Source organism: Myotis myotis, unplaced genomic scaffold, assembly GCF_014108235.1.
Source record: "Myotis myotis isolate mMyoMyo1 unplaced genomic scaffold, mMyoMyo1.p scaffold_m19_p_1, whole genome shotgun sequence".
Taxonomy (NCBI): Eukaryota; Metazoa; Chordata; class Mammalia; order Chiroptera; family Vespertilionidae; genus Myotis; species Myotis myotis.
This window is the reverse complement of record NW_023416313.1, coordinates 178557611-178584049: the sequence shown is the minus strand read 5'-3', so window position 1 is coordinate 178584049 and position 26439 is coordinate 178557611. Positions and strand designations below refer to the sequence as shown.

The window sequence follows — 26439 nt, the reverse complement described above, 5'->3', positions numbered from 1 at the left end:
AGTGTTTACTGGCTCAGGTAAAGTTGAAGGACAAATAAATAGCTAAGGAGGTCTGGACCAGTCAGGGCTCTCTGTCTCTCATCTCTTTTTTTTCCTTCTCAGTTTTAATTCTAATATGTCAAATACCAACAGAAAAGACCCACATGAACAAAAACTCTTTAGGGTCCTCAATAATTTTTTTAAGATGATAAAGGGGTCCTGAGGCCAAAATATTTGAGAAACTGGCCTAGGCATTTGCCTTAGATCAGGGGTGGGCAAACTTTTTGACTCGAGGGCCACAATGGGTTCTTAAACTGGACCAGAGGGCTGGAACAAAAGCATGGATGGAGTGTTTGTGTGAACTAATATAAATTCAAAGTAAACATCATTACATAAAAGGGTACGGTCTTTTATTTCAATAGTTTTATTCATTTCAAACGGGCTGGATCCGGCCTGCAGGCCATAGTTTGCCCATGGCTGCCTTAGATCAAAAGAAACAACTTCTAGTAGGTTATAGGAGGTTATTAAGGGAGCCAGTGGCCTCAACCATCCTATATAATAAAAGGCTAATATGCAAATAGACCAAACAGCAGAACGACTGGTTGCTATGATGTGCACTGACCACCAGGAGGCAGATGCTCAATGCAAGAGCTGCCTCCTGGTGGTCAGTGCGCTCCCACAGGGGGAGCACCACTCAGCCAGAAGCCGGGCTCACAGCTGGTGAGCACAGGGAGGTGGCGGGAGCCTCTCCCGCCTCTATGGCAGCGCTAAGGATAAGGATGTCCAACTATGGCTCCCGGACTTCGAAAGGGTGAAGGCCGAGCTGAAGGCCCCCCTCAAGCACACGAATCTCATGCACTGGGTCTCTAGTTAGTGGAATAAGGAAAAAACATGGACAGCTAGTTGAACAAGACAGCAGGCTTTTATAAAACACATCTTTGTGACTTCATGTACAATGACAGTGATATTTCCTTCTTAGTCTTGGTATGAAAGAAGATTTAGTTGGCTCTAGTGCTGGCCTTCACCTACATGGAAAGAAGATGAAATGTATCATTAATTCACACCTATTGATCATATAGTACCCAGAAGGTTGCTGTAAATCTAAAATCTAATTCCTAGAGCCCACTTGATGGGAACAAAGCTCTAAGGAGGTCAAAAGTCATAATTTCTGCTGCCTAGTGAGGAGGGTTTCTGCCCTCTGCCCCAGGCGGACCCTCCCTGCCCCAGCCAGTTCTTGGGCAAGTCTTTGAACTTTGCCTGAGCAAAGACTGAACAAGTGTGGACAGCTCAGTGCTACATGTTCATCTTTATTCTGAAAAAGAAAAAAGATATCTGCAAAGACAGTGGGATCTTTTTCATAAAATGTGTGCTGATTAAAGTAACATTTAGTCCCACTATCTGCATGCAACTGTTGGCATTCTCTTTTTGTGTGAATAAGAACACACTGCTCTCCCCTTGTGGCTCAGTTGGTTAAAACATCCCCCCATGCACCCAAGGCTCTCGGGTTCAATTCCCAGTCAGAGCATATATCCAGATTTGGGGTTTGATCCCTAGTCAGGGCATGTGCTGAGGCAGCTGATGGATTTTTCTCTCTCCCTCTCCCTTCCTCTCTTTCTAAAAAAGATTAATAGAAAAATAAAAAAATAAAAAAAGCCCTGGCTGGAGCATCCTCCCATATACCGAAAGGTCTCAGGCTCCATTCCCAGTCAGGGCACATACCCAGGTTGCAGGTTCGATCTCTAATTAGAGTGCCTATCCATGTTTCTCTCACATCAATGTTTCTCTCTCTCCTCCTCTCTTTAAAATCAATAAAAATGTATCCTCAGGTGATGATTTTAAAAATAAATAAATAAATAAAAAGAACACACTGATGTGGTAAAAAAAAAAAAAAAAAAAAAAAAAAAAAAAAAAAAAAACAACAACCTAAGGTCAGAAAAGAAGCTAGAGTTAGGAATTTTAAAGTCCCTAAATTTCCTTAGGGGAATTTTGTTAATTGATGGGAATTTTTTTAAAAAAATTCTGTTTTATTCTCACTTCCCTGGTCTTTCTCTGCTACCAAGTGTATATAACATTGTGACTTTCTAACAGGTAAGTCTGTGCACCACCGTTGAACCATTCAAGCATTTTGATACATTGACATTGCTTCGAAGAATCCCATTTTTTCTTTTATGCATTGTTCATCTTCATATTTTGTAAAACAGAATGTTACTTAGAAATGAGGTTTTGGTGGTAGTAACAATACTATTGAATCAAGGCATTTTGCTCAAAAGACTGGACAATCTATTTGTAGATCTAAAGGTACCAAAGGTGACAGGTTGCCACTTTCTTTCTCCAAATGGCATCTTTAGATCTCTTTCTAAAGGAAACCACATCAATACTCTTGTGCCAGTTATCCAAACCCACCCTTGAAATACTACATCACTGCAGAGCCCTAGGCGGACCAGCACATTCAATTTGACCTTGAAAATGTTTATTGAAGCTTTTGCACATGGCAGCTTGACTTACAGAAATCTAGATGTCCAAGTAGTTTACCCTCTGTGTTTTTTGTCAAGCCAGCACTTTTTCTTCCTGCTTTTTGGAAGCTGCTCCTCCCCAACTGGTGACTGTGAATCATGGTACTTTACTCCTCCAGCCACAGAGATGGGCATATGACGGGGCTGGGTCAATCTGAGTTCTTCTCTGTGCATTTTCTAATGATGCAGAAAGGAAGTCTGTGTGGTGTGAGGTCTCTGTGAGCTTTTGGTTTTGATCAGACTCTAGTTCATTTTTCTGTAGTCACTGGTTGCTGCCGTCCTCGATATGTTTAGTTTGTACTCAGGCTAGCCTCACTCACGGTAGCAGGCAGGACTGCCGTGTTGCACAATTCCAAAGGCATTATTCACTTCTTACAGTAGTTTAATCATCTTGCGGGTTAAAGGCCTCCAAGAATCTACAAACATATTCATGAGGGTGTATGTGTTCTCTAGGCAAATTTTCAAATCAATTCAGGCATTCTTTAACTGGTTTAAATTGCTCCGTGACACTTGAGTGCAAGAAATGTCACCTTTCTTAATTGCTTAAATGAAATTATATTTGGCTGAGACTCCTGCTTGTCAAGGGCTGGCACAACTGGTAGCAATCGTCATTGGGACTTTTCCTCCCTTTAATTGTATCCTACAGGAATCCAGGCACTTGCGTGGTCCGGAAAAATGAGGGGCAAAATATCTACTGGCCATCAGTCTGCACCCATGAGTGTTGACGCTTCTGCCCAACCACTCTTGAGTTCTGGTCCTCTGCCATCTGTTGAGCACAGCTGTCCCGGTGGGCTACAAAGATGTCCTTCACGGTGATTATTTTCCCTGACTGATGACTCAGCCACCGAATAAGCTGTCTCTCTGTTATCTAATAATAGTTTGTGTACTTCTTTGTCTTCTCCCTTAAAACTTGAGCTGATGGAGAAAAAGGACATTGCTAGTTTTCCACTTTGTTCCCAGCATGCCTAGCATGATGCCTTACACACATTAGGTACCCAACTGAGTTGTTGAATGGATGAACAACTGACTATCATGCCAGCGGTCAAGGTATTTTAAAAACATCTGGGACACCTTCAGTTTATTTGCCACGAGACTTAGGTATTTTTGGCCTCACCAATACCTTTCTGGTTGTACTCTAGCTTGTATTTGTATGTTATTCATTTTCTAAGTATACTATTCATTGTTGTGTTTAAGAAATTAGTGTTATCCTATATTATTTCTCTAGCTTGTCAAGATCATATTGAATGATAACTCCTCAAAAACACCAATTTCTCTTTTATCACCTGTGTGTCATCAAAAAACATGCTATTTGTTTAGTGATGTTCCAGTGGATAATTCTATAATTATCTTTATCAGAGAGGGACAAACTATACTCTTTCTACCCACTGATGTTTCCTGAGTAATCACTAGGTGAATAATGTCCACTCAAACAAATATTCATTAAGCTCACACGATACAACCAGCTCAGCTAGGCCACCTGGAGGATATAGAGGTCTATCACGTGGTCCCTGTCCTCAGTTTATTTCCCAGCTAATGGAGGAGAGAACGCACAGGTGAAAAGTTTAATGATAAATGGGAGGCAGATATTTGGCTGGTACACACTTCATTTATTCTGATGGGTCAGGTGTCCATTCTGATTGGTTGGTTTTAATTAAGATTGATTAAGCATTCATTCTGATTAGTTGGGTGTCCATTTTAATTATTTGCACATACACTATGATTGGTTAGACTTCCAATCTGATTGGTCAAATGTTCATGCAAAACTGATAGTAAAATATTTTACACTGCATGTAAAAGTTAAATAAAAATGACATGGAAATACAAAAAAAAAAATGCTACATGAAAGTACAGAATCCACTTGAACAACCGATCTCTATAAACCTAACTTCTTAGAACAAAGTCAGCAAGGTGTAGAGAGGATGAAAAGACAGTCTGCATCCCTCAGACCTGGGTTAATGAGCATAACTGAATGAGAGGCTATCTATGGCATGGGCCCCTAGAATATAGGCAAAGGCTATGGTCAATGCCCAGATGAAGGCAAAATTCTTTTCTTGGGAGTAAGAACCTAATCATCCAGAATCGAGAAGAAGCCACCCAAATTGCAAATATCCTGGGTGGCTCCATTTCTGGGCAGGGTCCAACCCACAGAAAGGGGAGGTAGAGCGTAGCCTGCATAGAGAGTCAGCTCAACATTACTCCACGAACGGGTGGGTGGGAATGGGCTGTTCTTATACCGCTTATATTATTTCTTTCTCTGATAATAAAGTTTCTGACAATAAAATATGTTAGTAAAATTCATTCCTTTCATTACCCTCGGCATTGCTATATAGGGTTTTGTGTCAAATGGGGCATATTCAGTAAGTCCTAGGAGATTTGAGGATAGTCTCACATAAGCTAAGTGATTAAATAAAGACTTTTGGGGCCAACTTTAAAATGGACACTGACCCAAAGGCAAAGTCAAGATGTGTCAAAGCTCACAATCAGCATCATAACAGGTATTGGGAAGCATGTGGTAGTAAATAAAACACTAAATGGCTTAACTGGTAAAACTATTTATTCAATCACATACTGAAATAATAAGAAATAGAGGTAGGGACAGGTGAGTAATCCAGCAGCTCAAATGACATGCAGGAAACCCCGTGTCTCTCTTTTGGTTTCTTAGCAGTGCTTCCTCAAAGTAATACTTATTTCAACAGGCTGGCCCCAGGTGGTTGCAAAATGTCTTTCTGAAACTCCTGGGACTCCTTGCTTCCAGATTCAAACAGCAAAATGTACAGCATCCTCTTTTTCAAGAGTTCAAATAAATACCCTAGACCAGTGATGGCGAACCTTTTGAGCTCGGCGTGTCAGCATTTTGAAAAACCCTAACTTAACTCTGGTGCCGTGTCACATATAGAAATTTTTTTATATTTGCAACCATAGTAAAACAAAGACTTATATTTTTGATATTTATTTTGTATATTTAAATGCCATTTAACAAAGAAAAATCAACCAAAAAAATGAGTTCGAGTGTCAACTCTGACACGCGTGTCATAGGTTCGCCATCACTGCCCTAGAACTAACTGAGTTCCCTGGGCCCTGACTGCCCTTCTGTGAACCAACCCTGGGGCCAAGAAGATGGCATAGGTCAATTGGCTTAAGCCACTGAGGCTGAGTGTGGGGTCAGACTCATCCTGAATCACTGGGTTATGTTAGAAATAGAGGAGACAAGGCTGCAGAAGCAACAAATAGAATACCTCCACCTGTTTCAGTGTCAAGTGCATATTGATAGTTGTACCAAGTACTGCTAAGTGGTTGGTTATGTGGAAATTTCTGGAGAAGTCCTGGAGCTGAATACAGAAAAATTCTGACTTGTCATTCTCTCCTTTTTAAAAAAAATATATTTTATTGATTTTAGAGAGGAAGGGAGAGGGAGAGAGAGATAGAAATATCAATGAGAGAGAATCATTGATTGGCTGCCTCCTTGCACGCCCCCTACTGGGGATCAAGCCCGCAATCCAGGCATGTGCCCTAGGCCAGAATCAAACCTGGGACCCTTCAGTCCGCAGACCGACACTCTATCCATTGAGCCAAACCAGCTAGGGCATGACTTGTCATTCTCTTAAACAAATCTTAACTGGGAAGAAGAGGCAGGAAAGAAACATTGTTTTCTAAAGAAAGGAGGTGTGGTCCAATGCTAGAATTAATGTAAGCGCTTAAACACCTGGTCCCTTTCCTTCCCTACTTCAGCAACCAGCTAAGGTTAAGCACTTCGGCAGCCTAGAACTTTGCAAGTTCTCTATCAGGCTCTGTCAAGTCTGTCCTGGGATTCTGTAATGGAAAGAGGGGTAGATTAAGCATCTGGTGACCTGGGTTCAGTTCCCAGCTCTGCCATTAACTAGCTCTGTGACTTTAAAAAAGAACAACCTTTCTGTGCCTCAGTTTCCTCATCTGTAAAATGGCGGAGGGGAGGACTGGATTAGATAATCCTTTTCTGTCTATAAAATCCTTTGGCTCTCAAATTCAAGCTCCCATAACAGGTGACCTAAGGTTTGCCATGGGATTTCTAGTCTTACAGACAAACCAAACACCCTGGTGAATTAAAGGGATTTATCAACAGCCTCCAGACCTAGGGGATCCCAGGAGGCCAGGCAGGGTGTGGTGCTGGGAAAGGAGCCCAAGACACCTAGTTCCTTGTTCTAAATAGCATTCAGTTCACCCTATGACTCAGTTATCAGCACTTCTCTCTTTCGGAGGAGTGAAAAGTTTTAGTCCTCTCTGTGCTGACGACAACCATTTATTGAGTTGCCAATCTATAGGATTAAGAGAAAAATGAATTTCTGCTTTGTATTTTGAACCATATCCAAATCAGACTCCTACCTCAAATTACGACTTAATTTTTCCTGAATCATAGACTATTTTCCCCCAATTTAACAACAAGGGCTTATAGATGGAGTGAATTAGAGAGCAGGCCGAGTACCCAGAACTTATGATAAAACACACTCTCTCTCTCTTGAAATTCCTTGTTCTCACTGCTCAGACAGAACTGAAGAGTTAATATGAAGTCAAGCAGAACTCTTTGATTACTCATTTTTAAGATTTACAATTATGTATACATGATGGTGACAACCTAATAAAATGTTGAACAAATAAGGCAGAATAGGTGATTCTTTGGATCAAAGGTGAATACTCAGGTTAAGAAAAACTGCTAATGAAATTCCAATCACATAGTAATTTCCCACTTATTACTTTCTGAAACTCAAGTAGCTGTATGGTCTAACGGGGCCTGTTTGGGGAATTATCACAACATCTCACTTCTGCAATGAGTGGCGTCATTGGACATTTAATATTCGTTAAGGCTTTTATGAAACAGAGAGGTTTCCATATGTCTCTAGAGCAAAACATTTGTGTTTGCCATCTGCTACTCAAGAGCAGTTTTGTTGAAAAAGAATACAAATTGCTTGGTTCTTTAATTACTTCGAGGTTAGGCCATGTGATAGTTGGGACTATAGGCCAGTCAGTTCACCGTTAGGAGAATACTGTTATTTACTCAGGCACCAACTTAAAGAATTCTTTACAAGCAAATGACCTGAAAAGACATGGAAGCCTAATATCATCGTTGTCCTTTTAACTCAATGCAAAGACCACTGTGAAGCGATATGTGAGATTTTTAAGAGTTGGCCTTAGGGAGACACCATCTAGGACACTGGACTTTAAGGTCAGTTTAGCAAGCATCAGTTTCTCTTTCTGAGTCCTGACCAAAGAAACATATGACTCAACACTTCAAAAAAAGAATTAAAGGATCTGCTTGAGCTCAGTATCAAAGAAAAGGTAATCTAATTTTAATCACCCAGGAGCTAATAACCTGGGCTTTGGACTCTGTGCCATTTGTTTTTCCTTCCACCTTCTCATTAGCTTCTTGAACTGTAGATAATTCTCTGCTCAGTCACATCTCCACTAGCCTATAGATATAGAACATTAGTTGTGCTTAATCAGAAGTAACTACAAACAACAGAGTTAATCCACAAGTAGAAATCCTGGAGCTTACAGATTACTTGATGCTTTTTCTAGCCCGCCTCACTGTAAAATTTCATTCACTGGAGTTATTAACATCTGAACCATAACAAATTGACAAATGAAAGGGACCTGGTTTGGCCAGAACAGCTATGAGATCCTACCACATGGACCTCTGATTTCTAAGACTAGTTTCTGCTTTAAGATGCTATAAAACCAATAAATACAGAGATCGTTTATTGTAATATTTCCAAAGTTCATAATACCTCAGCATACTGAGTGAGTCAGTAGATATTAGTAGGTGAAACTAGAAGAAAGGGTTTCATGGCAAAACCCTTTGGAAAAATGCTGTTATAATAGCGTTTTGATGGTACAACTTCCCAGAACCCTCAACATGCTGGTGTGCACTCTCCCCACACTTCTGCCTGAGGCCCCTTTTTGAGCATCTTATGGGACTGTGTCCTGCAGAATATACGTTGAGAAACTGATTTAATCTAAACCCTTCATTTTAGATACGAAGGTCTACATTGTGAAGTCCTCCTGGACCCAGAACACCTGTTCCTGCCTCCTGGGTTTTTCCTGAACCCCAGGGAAGGGCATCTCATGCAGCCTCTGTCACTTACCACATCCACAGAACCATCAGCCAAGGGGGTGGGGGCGCCAGATGGCTGTTTCCTCCCTACCTGGGGCAGTTGCTTTACCCCCAAGTCCTGGGGAACTGGCAGACATTGTATTAAACTAAAGTGAAAGTCATCTTATGTGCAGAGGCAAATTTACCCAGAATTCTGAAGGTGCAAAAAACTAGATTCTTAAATGAACATTCTGGATGCTGTTTGTTTTTCAGGAAAAAAAAAACCACATCACTAATGTCAAGTAATTAAGCTAATATAAGCTTCTTTTCCTTTTGTATTAGTCTGTATTTTGAATGAGTTGTAGGATGTTAGAGGGTCACATCACACCCAGGCTAACTTCCTAGAGTGACATGTAAATTCTGTAAAATGATCTGCACAATAAAATGTTTTTAAAGATAAATTATTTCAATTTCTTGTAGGCATGGATTATATTCGTATTGTATACCTAATGACTAACACAGGGCTTGGCATATATTAGGCACATGGTGGTAAATATTTTTGCATTAATTAGTAAATTATAATCTGATGATTGGACTTTAATAATGGTAATAATATATTAATGGTTTTAATGATATCCTACCTTTTCAAATATCTCAAAGATAAATTCCTTGACCTGGTTGAGATTTATAAACTGGTTAACACTCCTTATTGTAATCTTTTATTTATTTATTTTTATTTTTTTTTATTGATTAAGTTAATACATATGTGTCCTTATCCCCACATAATCTTTTATTTTAATAAACAATTGCACGGTGATGTGATGTTTCTTTCAGATAATAATAAATAAGCTCACTTCAACATTTGACTTTTAAACTTATGCACACAGACCTCTAACTGGAATGAGCCAGTAGATAACAAGTCCTAACTTCCAGTCATTGTAGAATTCCCCTTTCAGCCACTTGGACTGTATTAAGCATCCTTAGAGACATTGCACATAATAATGAATCTGAAGAAATGTGTGATCCTGGAGGGCCTTCTGAGTCATCAAAGACGGGTGAAGTCATGTTGGTAAATTAGTTTGTATTCTATATTTTCATTCATTTAATAAAAACTTTTTTAGTACCTACAATATATAAAGCAATTCATTAGGTACTATAAGGAAATAAAGATGAAATTTGTACAGACCATCCCTTAAGAAGCCTATGTCCTGGGAGGAGAGGTGGGGCACACACATAAATAATTACAATGCTAGGTAAAATCAGGATATGCAAGTAATGTGCTATTGTGTTAGTTTATGGTCCTTTCAAATTAGTTTATTTTTCTTACAAAACTGGTAGTCTACAGTTAAGCAGATTGCCCAGTGCATTAGAACTCCCCATTTCCTAGCTACTCTGGATAAACAGAAGGCTACATCACTTGGTTATCAGTGATATTAGATTTTACTAGCAGTCACCAGCACCATCAAGAGCCATGCTTCTCATTAGATGGCAAGACAGGACCATCCTAGCAAGCTCTATTGACCAGCACTAAGTCACTTACTGTGGACACACAACTCACCTGAACTGGATGGGCAAAGAGGATGGCGTGGGAACCTGACTTGTGGTGGGGAGGCTGTGGGTATGCTTTCAGGAAGTCAGATACTTGTGTGGGCAGCAATGCAGTAGTAGACGGGCCAAGCTGTCAAGTGATAACCAGAAATGGGGTCAGTATAGGCACACAGATTGTTGCTGGCTCTGCAGAGTGGTTTTGACTGAATGGAGAGTGAATTCGTTGGGGAGGAGACTATGGGGGCAGGGGAAAGACCTGTCTCTCCACACCCTAGAAGTCACTACCACCTGATGTTGGGAATTGACTCTTTTATTCTGATTTGGCCCATATTTTTGTCTCCATTTTAAAAGCAAAAATAAAGATTTAAGAAAATAGTTTATATAACCAACATGTGAAGACCATTATGGAAATACCTCCTCTATATATTAGGAACAATGCTGTCAGAGAAGGTGAGAATAAAGCCTTGGTCTGAGCCAAGAGTCCAGAATTCTGTTAGCATTATTAACATATACATATCTCTATATATAAAAGCCTAAGTGACCATTAAGATGGAATGACCGGAATGATTGGTCGCTATGATGCGCACTGACCACCAGGGGGCAGACACTCAACACAGGAGCTGCCCCCAGCCCGCAGGCCCCGATAACTGATGGGGCCTGCCGGCCAACCAATCTCCCAGTCGCGCCCCGCCCCCCCCCCCCCCCCCCCCCCCCCCGCCAGCAGGTGATAGATCGGGGCTGGGCCCTGGGCTGGGATGGGGAACTGGGGGTGGGTGGTGGCAGACACGGGTCGGGTCGTGAGGAAAGAAGGAAGGGGGAAGTGGGGAGGCGGGGAACCGCACAGTGATGGTGCATGGGTGGGGAGGGAAGGAGGAGGCAGGGAACCTGATTGGCCCTGATTGCCAGCCAGGCCTAGGGACCCCACCCATGCATGAATTTTGTGCACTGGGCCTCTAGTGTTAATATAACACAACAAATTAGCATCAAAGTACACACTTTACACCTTTCCCTATTGACATTTTTGCCTTGAGAATTGATAAAAAATAACTTTTATGTGTGGACATAGTTCCTTTAAAATTAAATGTTGTGAATCATTTATTGTTTTAAAAATTTAGTTAATAAGGAAGCTCATAATTTTAACTTCTTTGCATGTCAAGCCAGGACTATGATCATGACTGATTCTGAGGGGAATGCTATGGACACAGGGATTGGTTTGTCCCATAGCTCCTTGCAACCTGGCTGACGCAAGGACCCCCTCCACAAAGGGCAAGGCAGCACATGCCCACCTGGTGGCCCAGAAAGTCATGCTTTTCTCCTTCCTCCCACTTGGTACCTTTTGGGGAGACACTAGCAGGGATACCCACCATCTAGAGCTTTGGTATATGGTTTTTCATGGGAGCTCAACCTCTCCAGTAAAATATTTAAGTATGGAGTTTATTCATTTGGGTTCTGGCCCTTATACCTTCTGGAGACCATGCCTACTGCCCAGAATAAGTAAGTTATCTGTGAAAGGCAGCAAACAAAACACTTGAAACAGCTCATGCCTCTGTGTTTTACAGTTGAACAATTACTTATGCTATCCAGATTTGTATAGGTTCCAGTATTAACTCACACTTTTGGCTTATTTATTATTTGGCCAGATATCATTTGCTCTTAGGTCTTGGCACGAAGAAGCCTTCTCCTGAGGCCCCCTCCTTAGAAACCCCACCCTTGCTCTCTTCTAGTCACTCCTCCCCACTGGGCAAGGAATCCACAGGCCAGGTGGACGTATTTACTCAGAGCCATGCCCCCCTCTTAGGCCACACTCTAGGAATTCAGAACTCAGAATTCCTGCCAAAAGCCCTGCTTCCAAGATTCGTGTGGGCCTCTTATCCTTCCAAGGGTGGACTATGTCATTGCTATGGCACCACAGGCCCAAGCAGTGGCCAAAAGTGGTTGTGATGTGGCCAGAGCTTGAGCTTATGGGCAGGGGTCCTCATTGTGTGTGTGTGTGTGTGTGTGTGTGTGTGTGTGTGTGTGGCCTGTCATGATGTGGGCCAGGTCTGCAGTGGGAAAGAAGGACACGGGTCAGGGCCAGGACTGCTCTCCATGAACTACCATACTCTGGTGTGGAGCTCTGAGGAGCCAGAAAACTCTAAATCCAAACCCATTTTCCAGGTCATTATGAACAAACAGCGTGTCCCAAAAATGTATGTACACTTTGAATAATTATAAAGGAGTTTTTATTAAAATACATTTCATTTTCAAAATTGAGCTTCAGCTGTTAAAGTGTGTATACATTTTTTTTTGGAACACCCTGTTTTTCTGTTAAGGTAGGAATCTAACTTGTCAGCTTCAGCTACAATTTTTAAGTATTTAGACACATGATATATGGGCCTCCATTTTTATTCTTGCCCTGGGCCTCACAAATATGGGGCTAGACCTGCTTTTGGAATAGGTTTGATTTTTGAGTTTGTTTTAACATCCTATATAATAAAACCCTACTATGCAAATCGACTGAATGGCAGAATGACCGGTTGCTATGATGCACACTGACCACCAGAGGGCAGATGCTTGATGCAGGAGCTGCCCCCTGGTGGTCAGTGCACTCCCAGAGGGAGCGCCACTCAGCCAGAAGCTGGGTTCATGGCTGGCGAGCACAGCGGCGGTGGCAGGAGCCTCTCCTGCCTCCGCTGCAAGCAGGAGGTAAGGAACGAGGGATCCTGGACTGCGAGAGCCCTGGACTGTGAGATGGATGTCCGACTGCTGGCTTAGGCCTGGTCCCCCAGGCCTAAGCCGGCAGTCGGACATCCCCCGAGGGGTCCCAGACCGTGAGAGGGCACAGGCTGGGCTAAAAGACCCCCCCACCCCCAGTGCATGAATTTTGTGCACTGGGCCTCTATCCTATATAATTAAAGGGTAATATGCAAATAGACTGAATGGTGGAACAACCAGAACAACTGAACAACCGAACAACTGGTTGCTATGACGTGCGCTGACCACCAGGGAGTGTGTGCGGAACATAGAGGGCATTGGCCATGGCGGAATGGTGAAGCAGGTGAGTGGGGCACCAGACCAAGGTGGGGTGCCAGTCACTGTCATTGGGGCAAGCCTCTGGTGGTTACTGAAAATTCTTTGCTCCCATGTGCCACAGTTCTGCCCAGTGCTCACACCTGCTGCCGGCGCCAGCCCCACTTGTACCTGCTGCCGGTGCCTGACACCAGTCTTGATCACTCAGCACTATCCACTCAGCACTATCAGCGGGTGTGAGCAGCGGCTGCCAGCCTGATCAACCCTGAGGGCTTCTCCACCTCCCCCTGATCCTGAGGGGCAATCGGGGCAGCAGCCACTGCTCGCACCCACTGCTGGCGCCGGCCCCAATCACTCTGTGCCATCAGCAAGTATGAGCGGGGCCAGCACCATCAGCAAATGGGAGTGGCGGTGGCGGCAGGAGTGGGGCTGCCGGCAGACAGGGGACCGAGGGCTGCGGTGGGAGGGGCTGGGTGGGGGCGCAGGGGATGGGCCGAGACCTGCCCCTATGCCTACTGCAGCCTCGCAGCCCACAGTTCCTTTCAAGGTGCACAAATTCAGGCACTGGGCCCCTAGTTTATAATATAAAGTATCTGATAACAGAGGGTTGAAGTATGAGTAGTGGGGGGGGCTGCTTTCTACCAGGTCAAATGTAGCACAGCTCCCAAGCAACATTCCAACTATGTCTCAGTGGCCCTGTTCCCTGGCCTTATAGGAGAAATTATATGTGTGTGCGTGTATGTGCATGTGTGTATGTGTGTGCACATGCGTGCATGTGCATGTTTAACATCCATTAAGAAACAGAAGAATATGACTTAGCTATTTTGAAATAATTCAAGCCCCACACTGTTGCTCTGGTTTAGTTTATTGCTGTTCCCCTGCCAAGCAACTCTTCCCAGTTGACTTCCTTAAGCTGCTTGGAGTTAAGAGCTGGGCACTCTGAAGGCCTCTTCCAAGTGAAAAAAAAGAAACTATATAGAAAGGGAATTGGGCCAGGTGTCCTTGATTGAATGCCACTTCACTTCAGCAAATCTCTAAGCCCTTCTGTCTGTTTTGTCAGCTGTAAAATGAGCAGACTAATTCGGCCCTCCCGCAGAGTGGCAGGTTTAGTTAATAATGATGGGGACCGGCTTTGTAACGTAAAGTTGTATATACATGGAAAGAAGCACTGGAGCCATGTTATCCAAAGTCTGGAGTGCATCCTGCTTTCCACGGCCACAGTTAAGCCGCTAAGTCCTGGTCACAGGCTGCTACAGACTTCAGGGGTGCTGAAAAGCAGAGTTGGGTCACATTACCTGAACAGAAAGCAGGGTTTGGTAATGGGCGTGGAGCACAGAGTGAGTAAGCAGTGCACGATTCAGATTTCTGGCGGCACCAGGATCCACTGGATCTAGCTGGTGGCAGGTGATGGAATGGTTTCTGCAATCAAAGTACAAAGAACAGGTGTACCCATTTATTCTTGACATTGTCCTGGTAAGATCCTTGAGATCTGAAGTATCTCACTGAAGGGAGATCTCTTTCCAAAGATCTTGCTGAGCTTCTTCCTGTTGTCCCTGCTGTGGTTTGCTGGCCGACAGCTCACTTTAGAGGTGTTTTCCGCTGCAGCAGCGTGGATCAAGCCTGTCTTATCCTTAGGGGGAACATTCCACAGTTCACTTAAAGACATGGCTACATGGCCTACCAGAAGTCATACCCAGCCTGGTGAGAATCACACCTGGGAATTGTTGGTTACTTTGGCTAATATGGGATTTCTGTCTCTCCCACGCAATTCATCTAACAACATTCATATGCAGCAAATCATAACTTTTATATACTCAGTAGACATGATCTCTGCTTCCCTTAATCTCCTGGAGCCTTTGTGTTCCTAGGATGGAGTAACATTCATATTATAACTACAATAGGGGCCCAGTGCATGAAATTCGTGCATGGGTAGGGTCCCTAGGCCTGGCCGGTGATCAGGGCCAATCAGGGCCTTCCTTCCCCTGCTGCAGGCTGCCAGCCAGGGCCTTCTTTCGCTCCATGCCACCCCCTGGTGTTCAGCGCAGATCATAGCAAGTGATCAAACTCCCAGTCTCCCAGTTGAACTCTGAGGGGACACTTTGCATATTAGCCTTTTATATATATAGATTTGTACAGCTTCTTCCTTAATATTAGATGACTTTGAGTTCCTTGAAAACCCTGCGAAGATCTTAATCATTTTCTCATTGTCCTTGACATCAGTGCCTTCCTTATAGGAGACACACACAAAAAACACACACACTTGTTCAAATGCATTTAAAATAAAAAGACCTGATGAGTGAGGAACAATGACAGGAATGGTAATGGGAGTAAAGTGCAGAGTAATCTGTGCATTAAGAAGGCCTAATGCCCATTAGGGAGCTTCATTTTCAAATATTGGAAGATCTAAGTATATTATATTGATTAAGATCAAAGTTTTCAGCAAGACTTAGACTTATATCTTGGTTCAGCAAGTTACCGTCTATGGGACCTTGGGAATGGTTCTGCGCCTTAGTCCCCTCATCTGTAAAATGAGGACAATACTGCTATCCATCTTATAGCGATGTTGTACAGAGTAAATGAGATAATCCATGGAAAGGGCTTCGCACGGTGCTTGGCACAAAGTAAGCACTCATGGTATTATGGTCATCATCATCATGGGCTGTAGGGGAAGGAGTCTGGGTTGCTCTCAGAGCCTAAGAGTAAGTCTTCAGATTTAACAACCGGCCTCCAGAGCTCCCTTCACGCCACCTGATGAATCTGAAGCATGGTCTATTAAGGTCAAAACCTCCAGATTTTCTGCATCTAGAAAATCTGATTTCAGATTTTATTCTTTGGATAGTTAAAGAAGTATGACTAAGACAGTTTTCATTCAGACATAATATGAAGGCTGTTTAAAAAGGCACTTTGCAAATTAATTACTTGTGTCTGTGCATAAGTAATTTTGTTGGTTGTAAAATATATTGTTAGGCAATGTGGATCCTTGTAAACAGGCTCAGTTCCAATATACTTTGTATGTTTTTAGTTTAAACTGGCCTCTCCCCTCACCATGTGGTCCCAAGATTTGATTATTCTATATGGGGGGAAAATGTTTTTGTTGCATATATTCATCACCGATTTGCTGACACTCATGGAGGTGTTTTCAGTTAACAAGCTATGTCCAGTTAATGTTCAGTGTTCCAGGGAGAAGGGGGAAGACTTAAGCCGCTGGAGGGAGTAGTCACCTCCAGGATCTCCATTCCGTCTCTGCCTTTCTTCCTAAGCGCTTTCCCCAGCCCCGTCCACAGGGGCGGGCCCCAGGAGTCACGATCACCCCAAGTGCCCACAGGTTATTAGAGTAGTTACTCCTGACACACACTGAGACAACCAGAGTCTTTTCCAAGGCATCTGGAATTGGGACACGGGCCTTCTGGTCAGTCACTACTGGCCCTGGAACTAGGACAGCATGTAACAGGGAGCTGGCATGGCCATTTTCACTGTGTGTTCTGGGAGGCAGAAAAACTGGAATGTAGAGAAAGGAGACTGAAATGGTGTCAGGGAGAAGCCGAGACGAGAAACCAGGTGACCCCTGAGAGAAGAAGGGAAGTGGCAAAAGAATAGCCATCTCCATTCCCAGTGGCCTCTCAGGGCTTTGTCCTGACCCTCAGGAAGCCCAGCTACCGTTCCTGCCCTGGCCCAGGTCCGGTACACTCTCTGTTTTAGCTCAGGCAAGGTTAGGATGTATCTGTTACGTGAAACCCAAGGAGCCTTGGCTGAGAGTGAGCTGGCACTGCGAGGGAGGCTGAGCCAGGGATTCTGGTTATACAGGCAGGGTCTGCCTGAGAGGACCACCTGGGTGGCCCAGTCACACTGACCTGCCAGAATCAGACACGCACACAAGTAGCTTTCGCTGATGATAAAATTGAATGGAACAGATTCAGAGTAATTCCTGAAAGCTCCCTCTTAATCACTTCCTGGTATATTTTCTTGTGTAGTAGGGTAAATAGGTGGCAGTACAGATGGCACACCCAGAATTTTGTCCAACCCTGAATCCTTCTACAGGGGTGTGCGTGTCTGTGGCTGTCATTGGTCATGCCTGTTGCAGCAAAAACAAAAACACTGGACAGGCACTGGTCTCTTCTCATGATCTGTCAGTCCCTGTTGCTGGGCCACTTGACACTCGTCCACAGCTTTGGCCCTGCACCTGAGTCAGCGACAAATCCTGTCTCTAGCTAAAGGCTTTGAGAAGCTGTTTCTGTGGTTCAGGGGACACGGTTAGGTTACCCTGTGGCTTGTCTTGCTCTGACCAAATACCCTGGTTCTGGCTCCTGGGCTTCTGCCTTTATCCTGACACAGCCTCAGTTCTGATTCCCTCTTGCAGGGCTTGAGTCCTTGATTGCTTGGGCTTCAGTCCCTGCCTCCATAGCCTGGCCAGAACCCCGGCCTCTTCAAAATCAGGACTCTAATTTGAGTACCTTTATTTTTCCCCATAACATACCTGAAATGCAGACCAAGCTGAGAATTTGCTGCCTGCCCCTTGTCCTGTCTGACCCACACTGCCAGTCTGGGTCACTTATGCTATTCTCCCCAATATCTCCCCACCATTCCACCACCCCACTTCACCACTGCCAAAAATCATATTTGCTCCACTTCTGGGACATCCACCTTTTACTAACCTTCCAGATCTAAATCACCATATCACCTTTGACTACTCTGAGGAGCCACATGGTCCTGCAGCTCTGTCTGCCTTTCAGACTTCTGCCCACCGACTTTGACTGGGCACCAATTACAAAGCCTACCTCACAGCAGGGTGACAGGAAGACAGTGTGGTATGGTGGATGAGCATGCCATGAGCATGGGCATCCCGAGTAGATCTGGGTTCAAATCCTTGCTCCTTCACTTGCACAAGTTTCTTAATTCCTCTAGAACTCAAAAGGATTGTTGACGGGATTACATAAGATAATGTATCTGGCAAAATTTATTAGTTTTTGAATAAAATACAAAATTTAGTACTTAAAAAGATACATCTGCCTTTCTTTCCTGCACTTATGTTTTTTTAACAGGTTTATTGGTATATAATTTACATATCATTCAACCCATTGGTTTAAAGGATATACTTCAATGGTATTTAGTGTATTCCCTGGGCTTAGATTCCTTAAAATGCAATTATAGCATAAGGGATATGAGATTTAGTCACAGTTAAAAAATTAAGGATGGTATCAGCTATATGTTTATGGAAATCAATCATGTGGTGCCATTGCATTGCCCAAAAAGCTAATGTGATATTGGGCTGTACTGACACATATATGATGAGCAGAATAAGAGAAGTAATGGCGCCATGTTGTTCTGAGCTGGCAATGTGTTAAGTCATTGGGCCTATTTTAAGAGGGATATGGACAAACTGGAGCACGTCCAGAGAAACATGAAAAGGGTGATGAGAAACTGCAAAGATGTAGGAGTCTGTGATGTTCATCTGAAGAAGTAAAGCCATCCTCAATTAGCGCTGGGGGTGTCATTTGGAAAATAAGTGAAGGTATTGTCTGTGTTCCCTTCCTAGACCGGAACTTCAATAGGTGAGTTTAAGTTAAAAAGAAGATTTTTACATGATGTAAGGAACAATTAGAGCTATCTAAAATTGGAATGAATTGTTCTTTCCTAACCTGAAATTCTATATTTAATATAAACCTCTTTATCTACAAGTCAGAGAGAAACATCTTACAGAACTCTTACTCTGTTACATGTTGTGCTCAGGTGGGCAAAATGATAAAGTCAGCCAACTCTTCTTTATTCAAGGGCATCCAGTGTGGGTTTGTCTAGTAGTCCATTCTTTCCCTTATTTTTCATTCCCATTCTCTGATTTTTGACCTGAGGAAGGAGAAAAGGAAGCCCAAAATTGTCAATATGGATATTTTATTAGTAGTTCTGATGATAACGGCGATATTCCTAAAATAACATTTTGGCGTTACCTGAACAGGAGATTGTGCTCATCTCTTCCCCATTCTGTGTAAACTAACTTCATCTTAGTACTTGACATTGGCCATGGTGGCGACATTTATGGAAATTAGCAAACACTGCAGATCAGTGGCACAACTCTCCCCCGCAGCTCACGCCCCAGTGCTCCCCTGCTTCAGTCTCTGCTACCCAGTGACTGCCAAGCTGCCGTGAGTAATAATGAAGACACACCTTCTGCTATATTTTGGACTATATGTTTCTATAAAAAATATATTTAGAGCCAGTGGTATTTACTTTATGTAAGGGCAATTTGGAATTGAAGTAGTTTAATATAGTTAACTAGCTTCAGATGAGTGGAATATTTAGGAGAAAATATTTGTGGAAGACTAGTCTCACCTTCCACAGCCTTCTAGGCCACACCTTTCTCTGTCGGGAAAATCCAAATAATCACGGTCTGCACAGCTGCTTTCAGAGTGACCATGCAACAGACGAGGAAGACATCTCCAAGATGAAGGCCCTCTGGAAGCAGAAAGGTACAGCTCTCCAAGGCCAGTACTTGTCCTGCACAAGTGCCTCCTTGTGCCACCTGTTGGATTTTGAAGGAGCAAGCTCTCAGCTTTTGATCAAAGGTAAGACTCCTGCAAACTTTCTGCAGATGGAATGTATTCACAATCTCCCCTCAGGCAGGACTGCTGTAAAAACCTTGCATTTTACAAATTATTTTAAGGAAATCACCGTCGGCCCAAGATTCCCAGAGCCAAATGATTTTTATAGTATCAACAAGCTCTAGCAATTACAATTGGGCATTTATTGAGCACTTAAAGCATACTATACACTTTACAAGTATTATCTCACTTTATATTCATTTAACCTTATGAAACAGGTATAAATATTTTCATCTTACAGATGGAGAAACAGCTTAAAGAGGTTAAGTGGCTGTTAGAGTTAAAAAGTTTCTGTGCTCCTAAGAAACAGGGTTTCTATTACCTACTTCTTTGTATATAGCAGACATTTCATAAATAGTTGAATACGTTCTTTAATGTGAATAAATAAAATACCATTCTTAATACTTTAAACCCTTTGGCTCACTAGACTTTTAACCAGCTTTCATTTAATGGTAAAACAGAATGATTTCATTTATTTTGCCTGTACACACTTTCCAAGGGAAGAGCTCACTTTAAAATCTGACCAACCCCACAATGACTTAGGATTGTTTTCCCAGTTTTAGAAACAAGGTAACTGAGGCTTAGCCAGAATTAAGTGGTCTTTTGGTCTTTTCATCACACCAGGTTGTGGCAGAGGAAAACGGTCAAAAGGCATGTATCATGAAAAACCTAGTAAAGTTAAACTGAAATAGAAGGGTTCCAGATAACCTAGTGGTACAATAGTCCTCAAAGAATGACCATCCAGTTAGCTACGTTGAGTATAGCACTCAATGGACACATCCCTGCACTTATTATGCATGGCACTAGGCATGTGGGGGGATGAGACCAAATCCTGATCTTAAGAAGCCTGTGGACTTTTAGGGAAGAAAAGACATAAACACATAAACACAGGAGCTGAAATTACAGTAAAAAGGCATAAAATGAAAACCACACAAGGTAACAATGATTATTAAGCAACTAGAGTCCCAGTGCACGAAATTCGTGCATGGTGGGGGAGGGGGAATCCCCTCAGCCCAGCCTGCACCCTCTCCAATCTGGGACCCCTCAGGGGATGTCCAAATGCCAGTTTAGGACTGATCCTAGGGATTGGGCCTAAATTGGCAGTCAGACGCCCCTCTCACAATCTGGGACTGCTGGCGCCTAACTGCTCACCTGCCTCCCCCCCACACCAGCCTGATCACCTCTAACTGCCTCTGCCTGCTGGCCTGGTCATCCCCAACTGCCCCCCTCTGCCAGCCTGGTTGCCCCCATCTTCCTCCTCCCCCTGTCCAGCCTGGTTTCCCCCAACTGTCCCCCTGCCAGCCTGGTCACCCCAACTTTGTCACCCCCAACTGTCCCCCCTGCCGGCCTGGTCACCCCACACAGGCTGCTGTTCAGTTGTTTGGTCATTTCTCACTAACCCCCTTGCCGGCCTTGTTGCCTCACGCAGCCTGCTGTTTAGTCGTTACTGTTACTGTGATGGTGTCCCAGACAATTTGCATATTCCTCTATTATTATTATAGATGATTAATGTAAGAGCTGCAAGAGTTCAGAAATAGGAGAGATTACATCTGTATAAATTTTTGCTTACCTCAGCATCTTCACAAAACATCTTCACTATGAGCTGTGGGAAGACAATGTAGTTTGAGAGAGTATCTGGCCTCTAAGCAGCTCACTCTTCCTGGAGACTCAGGCAGGTAGTGAAAGGATTTGCAAGAAGCAATAGGTGGAGAGATGAGGAGACCGGAGGCCTGATCGTCAAGGCAGGCAAGACAATGCTGGGAGATCTCACCTGACTACTGAGGCTGGATATTAATGTTTTTTTCTTCCTCTATGCATTTTTCCTATCTCTACCTTGAAGCAGGAACAACCTATAATTCTTCCTGGGATTTGCTTTTGAAAATTTGAGGCCTCAGGAGAACTTAGAGCAGTAGTTCTCAACTTGGCTCCTCATGATACCACCTGGGGAGTTTTAAAAGCTCTGCTGCCTGGGTCCCATCCCCAAATACTCTAATTTAGTTGACCTGGGATGTTCCTTTGGTGGTTCTAATGTGCAACCAAGTTGAAGTATCATTGACTTACAGGATTCCTAGACACAGTAAGAGAGAATGAGATTTGCTGTAATGAACAAAATATCTTGGAGAAGCAGGGGAAAGGGGGAGCTTCCTTGCTCCAGTTTAGAAAAATAGCCTTGAGTTGTTACCCTGGAGTAGTAGGAATCTGGATTCTGGCTTCCTAACAGCCCCACAGGTGTTGGTAGGAGGACTCCAGGGAGATGGCAGTGTGGTGTATCTAGGCCAGTACTTCTCACACTGGGATGTGTACACCAATCACCAGGGCATCTTGTTAAAATGCAGATTCTGACTCAGAAGGTCTGTCTTTCCAAAAAATTCCTAGGTTTTCCCAGTGCTGCTGGTCCACAGAGTGGCAAAGATCTGCATGGCTAGGACTCTAGGTGGTCCCCCTTAATATTCCCAGATTCATCTCAAGCCATGACCTGTTAAACCCAAAGGGTTCCACAGGCAGGGACAATGACATCCCTGGGGTAACTTGGTTAAATTGATGACTGAGGAGCAGATGGAGCGCATCTGCAAAGCCTTCCAGGCTAAAATAAAAAGGAGCGCATCCCAGCAGGGGATCCCCATGTCCAGGGTCTGGCAGATTACACATGGCCCATTCAACCATACAGGGACAATTTACAAGGTTGGGGCGGGGTTAACAGAAACCAACAAAAAATTTGGAGGCACCACCTCTCAGGCCAAAGGGGAGGGAGTAGTGACTGGAATCCCGTGAGAGCTGTGGGAAAGGGACACCTGAAGCAACTGTTATTTGTAGAGAAACACAGCCACTTGGGAGAAAATGAATCATCAAGGATAAATCTAGGAGAATAAATTATCCAATACAGCTCTTCTCCCACTCTGTGATTTCCTACTGATGCCTCCCATCAGCCTAACCCAGGGGTGGGCAAACTTTTTGACTCGAGGGCCACAATGGGTTCTTAAACTGGACCGGTGTGCCGGAACAAAAGCATGGATGGAGTGTTTGTGTGAACTAATACATGTTAACACTGCTGCTGGTGAAGGAGCGGAGGGGAGAGCAAGAGAACCCTCTGCTCTTTCGGCTCCATGGGCCGGATAGAACAGCCGAACGGGCCGGATCCGGCCCGCTGGCCGTAGTTTGCCCACGGCTCTAACCCAACCAGAAACCAGAGGGCAAGAGAACCCAGCTGCTGTAGCCCATCAAAGTCAGCCTTCTGGGCACAGATTGGGTGGTTTAAACAACAGATATTTATTTCTCACATTTATGGAGGCTGGGAAGTCCAAGATCAAGGGCATCAGCAGAGTTGGTGTCTGGAGAGAACCATCTTCCTTGTTCATAGATGGCAGTCTTCAAACTGTCCTTACATGGCAGAGGGAGTGCTCTGGGGCCTCATGTAAGGGCACTAATCCCATTGATGGGCTCCACCCTAGGGACCTAACACCTCCCAAAGGCCCCACCTCCCAATATCATCATATTGGAGGTTAGGATTCAACATTTGAACTTGGGGGTGGGGGGACACCAACATCAGTCTATAACACCATCCCAATAAGGGCTCAGCCTTAGTCAGAAATTAAGTTATGGAAGGTAAAGAAAAGGACAGCACAGTCTGCATCTGAGACTCTTACCCCTAATAGGTGGGCACTTACCTGAGAGTGTCAAACGTCTTCATGAATGACAGATGGATCTGAACCCCTGGTTGTGACCCTGTTGAACTGGTGTGTAGAGAAGACGCGGACTTTCAGAAGTTGCTGCTGATTTCAGGAATGTGTTGAGAATAAGTCACATGTGCTTTGAAACCTGCCAACAGGTGGACAATAGAAGGAAGAAAAAAAAGAATGCAGCCTTGTTACAGTTTGCTGATGACACAGATTTCTCTGAGCTTCTCAGAAAAAAAAAAAAAATACTCAGAAAGGCAGGAGTGTGAAAAGTTATTTAGGCCCCCACCTCACACCCCAAGTTTCTTAAAAACAAAACCTCTGACCATCTTTCTGGGAAAAGAAAGGTACAAACCTGAGAAGCTCTAACCCAGGGAAAAGTGGGATCTGACCTATTTAGAACCAGTCTTGGCCGGCTTGAAATTTAGCACGAGTTGAGCTCCCAGTTTATCCCAAACACCTGTGAGTTTTCCCAGTGTCTGGCATTGGTAAAGGGGGAAAGGAGAGGAGATGACTGCACTTCTGAGGTGAAGTGAACCAGGTGCTGACTGGGAGTTCAGCAGCACCTCCCCAGACCTGGCCAGAGACAACAGCTGGAGAGTTCTCAGGCAGTAAACAGAACTCCAGCTGGCTTTTCATGGTTCTTTGGGAAGCAGGTGGGAGCTCCTCCAGCAGGATGCCTGAGAATCGGCTACCAAGGCAGAGGGACTCTGGGCCCCTTCATCTGACATCAGTGCAAGGGCCTGGGGGACAGTTTAGGAGAAACTGAGTGCTGGAAGGGGAGGCAGAGTTATAAACACAGTTCGGGGCTTCCTGAGAGTTTTATTTCTCAGGTTACCACAGTTTCTCAGAAGTTGGAGGGTTTCCACACTGTATTGGGCATTGGTTACGGAACTGAAGCAATAACTAGGCCTGATCATTAGAAGTTCTGAAACCATCAAGCACCAAAATAAATTCCAGGTTAATTAAAAAGTTAAAGACTAAATATCGCAACAAAAAAATTGGAAGAAAATATAGGCAAATGTTTAGCCGATTCTAAGGTGGCCAAGGCCTGTCTTAAAAAGGAAAACCCAATAGGTTTACAATATACAGCATACCCTGGAGATACTTCGGGTTTGGTTCCAGACCACTGTAATAAAGCAAGTATCGCATTAAAGAGGGATGTAATCCTTTTGCTGGTGGAGAGCCTTGCCTTACATTTGTAAAACATGTGACATCTGTGATACACAATAAACCAAGATGCAATAAAACGAGGTATGCCTGCATTATACAGTGTGTGTGTGTGTATGTAACACAATTAAAATTTACTGTATGATTTTTATTTTTTATTTTTTATTTTTTTTTATTATTAGTTAAGGTATTACAAATGTGTCCTCATCCCCCCCTACTGTATGATTTTTAAATCGCACAAAAATAAAATTAATAGAAAAAAATTGGGAAAATATTTGGTTAATATCCTTAATACAGAAGAACACATAAGGAGGAAATAGATGATGAGCCCAACAGAAAACTGCTAATGAGAAATAAGCATATGGAAAATATTAATTAATACAACAGCGAAATATAACAAAACACCATATAGTTTTTCTGGATTGACTGAAATAGGGAAAACCATAATACCCAATATTGCCAAGGGTGAAAAAAAGGGGGCATTTTCAATCCATCTGGAATGTAAATTGGTTTGACTTTTCTGGAAGGTAATTTGGTCGTTAATATTGTAAACCATTTTATTGTTAATATTGCATAACTTTTAACTCAGCAATTCCTCTTCTAGAAATTTATCCTAAGAACATAATCAAGGATGTGCACAAAGACTAATCTACAGGAATGTTTACCACAGTGTTATTTTAATAGTGAAAACTTGGGGGTCAGTTGTATTGACTGTTAAGATATGACAGAGTTGGGCCCTAACCAGTTTGGCTCAGTGGATAGAGCGTCAGCTTGTGGACTCAAGGGTCCCGGGTTTGATTCCGGTCAAGGGCATGTACCTTGGTTGTGGTCACATCCCCAGTAGGGAGTGTGCAGGGCAGCTGATCGATGTTTCTAACTCTCTATCCCTCTCCCTTCCTCTCTGTAAAAAATCAATAAAATATATTTTTTAAAAAGATATGACAGAGTTGGGTGATGGGTACATGGGTCTTCATTATTGTATTTGTTTTCTATTGTTGCTATAACAAATTACCATAAAGTTAGTGGCTTAAAACGACGCAAATTTGTTATCTTACAGTTCTGTAGTTCAGTCTGACCCGGGTCTCACTGTTAAAATTGAGGGGCTGGCAGCAATGAGTCCCTCCTGGAGGCTCTTGGAGAGTCCATTTCCTTGCCTTTTCCAGCTCCTGGAGGCTGCTCACATTCCTTGGCCCATGTCCCTTCTTCCATCTTCAAAGCCAGCAACATAGCATCTCTCAGACCCTTCTTCATCATCACAGCTTTTTTCTTTTTAATTCTCTTTTTCTGTCTTTTTCTTCCACTTTTAAGGACTCTTGTGATTACATTGGCCCTACCTGGGTAGCCAAGCATAATTTTCCTGGTTTAAAGTCAGGTAGTTTGTAACCGTAATTCAACTTGCCATGTAACTGTAAGTCTTGGGGATTAGGACATTGAAGACTTTGGGGTCCACTATTTTGCCTACTCAATTGCATTATTCTATATACTTATCCATCTGAAAATATTTATTATTTAAGATATTAAATATTTAAAAACCCAAACTTAATTCCAATTTAGCATGTGGATGAAAGGAGGATATATATTCATACGATAACTACTATGTGCCTATCCTATATAATAAAACCCTAATATGCAAATCGACCAAATGGTGGAACCACTGGACACTATAAGGTGCACTGACCACCAGGGGGCAGACACTCAATGCAGGATCTGCCCCCTGGTGGTCAGTGCACTCCCACAGGGGTAGCGCCTCTCAGCCAGAAGCTGGGCTCACTGCTGGTGAGCGCAGCTGCAGTGGTGGGAGCCTCTCTGGCCTCAGCTACAGGTGGGCAGTAAGGAGCAAGGGGTCCTGGACTGTGAGAGGGATGTCCGCCTGCCCGCCTCCCAGCTTG

The 26439-nt window shown here is 43.5% G+C and overlaps 1 long non-coding RNA gene across 5 annotated transcripts; it reads right to left on the bottom strand.

The window, feature by feature from the left end:
* Positions 1-718: 718 nt before the first annotated feature.
* On the bottom strand, positions 719-26175 carry LOC118653255. 5 transcript variants are annotated; one of them, XR_004966825.1, is made up of 9 exons: positions 25606-26175; positions 22985-23522; positions 21277-21774; positions 19438-19733; positions 18820-18954; positions 14409-14532; positions 10115-10234; positions 2485-3407; positions 883-1004 (listed from the first exon to the last, which is right to left on the bottom strand). It is a non-coding gene; the product is annotated as an uncharacterized LOC118653255 (long non-coding RNA). The 5 variants fall into 5 exon arrangements; XR_004966829.1 differs by lacking the exon at positions 2485-3407 and having other exon boundaries at positions 719-1004; XR_004966830.1 differs by lacking the exon at positions 14409-14532 and having other exon boundaries at positions 21277-21309.
* Positions 26176-26439: the final 264 nt, after the last annotated feature.